Source organism: Pseudophryne corroboree, chromosome 7 (assembly GCF_028390025.1).
Source record: "Pseudophryne corroboree isolate aPseCor3 chromosome 7, aPseCor3.hap2, whole genome shotgun sequence".
Classification (NCBI taxonomy): domain Eukaryota; kingdom Metazoa; phylum Chordata; class Amphibia; order Anura; family Myobatrachidae; genus Pseudophryne; species Pseudophryne corroboree.
This window is the reverse complement of record NC_086450.1, coordinates 400,392,775-400,395,735: the sequence shown is the minus strand read 5'-3', so window position 1 is coordinate 400,395,735 and position 2,961 is coordinate 400,392,775. Positions and strand designations below refer to the sequence as shown.

General features: G+C 42.4%; 1 pseudogene; it reads left to right on the top strand.

The window, feature by feature from the left end:
* Positions 1-332: 332 nt before the first annotated feature.
* LOC134944226 (uncharacterized) lies at positions 333-2,323 on the top strand (annotated as a pseudogene).
* The last annotated feature ends 638 nt before the right edge of the window (positions 2,324-2,961 follow it).

Genomic DNA, 2,961 nt, shown 5'->3' with positions numbered 1-2,961 from the left:
TCGCGCAGTATCATTGTTGCCTGTAAAGCACTATCTCGCCAAAACAAACAAAATCTCGAAACCGTGCAACAAGCCACAACCCAGCGACAAACCAAAGCTGCATATGAACGAGCCAGACTACTAAGCCAAACATTGGAGACCACCACAGTCCGCAGATCTAGACATGCAAACTCTCAACGCCTTCAACGTCACAAACAAACAACACCACAGGCTCAGTCACGTCGGAGTAAAGATGCACTACATCACAAAATAAGACTCTAACAAGAAACTTTAGAAGAAGCCACTGTACGCCGCACTGCTCATGCTCACTTACTTGCAGACCTTTTAACTTCATGTGCCAATTCTGTGGAGCACGACATTTTCAACCCGAACGGCCATCTGACGGCAAATTTACACGCTATTGCCAAAAAGGCAAAGTTAAGTTGCCAAAGCCACAAGACAGCATTTCTGTGGATTTACTGTATCCAGATGTTCTACGCAAATTACTGTCTGACACAGCTAACCCCAACCGCAATCATTTTCATGAAAACATCCGCTCTTACAACAGTGCAGTTTCCTTTGCTTCAATGGGAGCTACAATTGTTACTTTACCAGGAAAAGGCCCTTACGTTTTCAAAAGACACGTACAGACATATCATCGCTCTTCACACCTACAGCCGGTCAACAACCAAGCACCACAGTTTGCACAGCTATACGTTATGGACAGCACACAAGCGGCCAACTTTCGTGAACAACATGCTGCCAATGATGACTGTCGCCCAGAAATCATGGACCAAATTGATTGTTTCTTTCGCAAACACAGTCGATTTGCACATAGCTACCAGCTTATTACTAACATTCATAAACACCACGTGCAACTTGCAGCTCAAACAGGAGAACAAGTTCCAGTCGTTAGCATGGTCCTCAGACATGATCGCCACTCTGATTACAGACGATACAACTATCCCACATCCAACGACGTTGCCATGATCTTTGTCAACGAAGATGGGGAATCACCTTTCCAACGAGACATACGAATCTATCCTAAGAATCCTGAAGATCCAAACCAGCCATTCATTAACCTTAACATTCTAAGCCCAAACATGGATCCTATGACATATGCTCTGGCTGGCAACCTAATTGGAGATGTCAATCTTACAGTGGAGCACAACTCAATCAAGTTCGCAACTATGTTGCCATGTTGCAATACAAAGCCGCTTTAACAGCTATTCGCGATGATTTCAGCCCCATTATGTCGGCAGGCAAATTAACACAACAGTGTTTAGTCGATTCCTATCTTTAAGTTGAGGCAAATAGATTAAACTACTTTCGACACAATCAAAACCGATTACGAGCAGAACAGTATCAAGGACTAGCTGACCACGTTGCAAACATGGCAGACTATCATAGCATACCAGCTGGAATTCCCATTATTCTACCATCAAGCTTTGAGGGATCCCCAAGACATATGCGTGAACGTTGCTGTGATGCTATGTCTATTTTTTCAAAGTGGGGAGCACCAAATGTTTTTGTAACTTTCACTGCTAATCCAACAGGGCCGGAAATACTTAACAACTTACGGCCAGGCGAATAGACTTCTGATAGACCTGACTTAGTTGCACGCGTCTTCAAAATCAAACTTGATGCACTTATGGATGGACTAACCAAGCATAGCCTTTTCGGACAGACAAAATCCTTTGTCTATACTATTGAATTTCAGAAAAGAGGCCTTCCACACGCTCACATACTGCTTGTACTAAGAGCTGAGGATAAATTTAACACTGCTGAAAAAATTGATAAATTTGTTTCGGCAGAAATACCACATGTACAAACTCCAATTTTACACCAAATCATTACCCGCTGTATGCTACATGGTCCATGCAGCACAACTAATCCACGAGCACCCTGCATGAAAGATGGAAAATGTACCAAAAAATTTCCAAAAGATTTTTATGAAAACACCATTATACATCGTCATACATACCCTGTGTACCAACGTCGACCTCAAGAAACAGTTGAAGTTCGCGGCGTACTTATGTCCAACCAAAATGTTGTACCATACAATCCATACTTGGCCCTAAAGTACAATGCACACATAAATGTGGAAGTTTGCACATCCCTTTACGCTATTAAGTACATCTACAAGAACATTTTTAAGGGTTTCGATTGTGCTAATGTGGTCATCAAACCAGATGGTCAGCCAGAGCAACAGTACAATGAAATACAATATTTTATAGACTGTGTCTATGTAAGCCCACCAGAAGCTATTTGGCGATTACGAGAATATGTCATGCACGAACGATCACACGCTGTAATAAGACTTCCAGTACATCTACCTCACTAACAAACAATCATCTTTGAACAATGACATGAGGAAGAAGCGCTCCTTGCAGCCAAAACTGGACAAACTAAACTTGAATCTTGGTTTGAACTCAACGCACATGACCAACATGCACAACAATGGCTCTACTACATTTATACGCATGGACTTTGGCAAAAAAGAAAACGAGGAGGTGATAAAATTGTGGCAAGAATGTATATGGTCAGTCTCAAAAATGAAGAACGCTTCTACCTACGCATGTTACTTCTGCAAGTGCCCGATGCAAGCAGTTTTCAATCATTGCGCACAGTCAATAATGTACACTATGAAACCTTTAAAGCCGCTGCTTTTGCACGCGGACTTCTTGCATCCAATGACGACTGGCATCACTGCTTAACTGACGGAGCCACCTACCTTATGCCTAAACAGTTACGCGAAATGTTCTCATACATCTGCTGTTTTTGTCAGCCTACTCACCCACTATGATTGTGGGAAGATCACCTACTCGATCTAACTCTTGACTTTCTACAACACAATTCTCCAAACATTTCACAAAACAAAGCACTACACGAAATTAACACAGTCCTAAAACAACATGGACTTTTCTTGTACACTACCTGGTTTGCCTAATCCGCGGGGTCAGCCACCACCAGAACACCTGT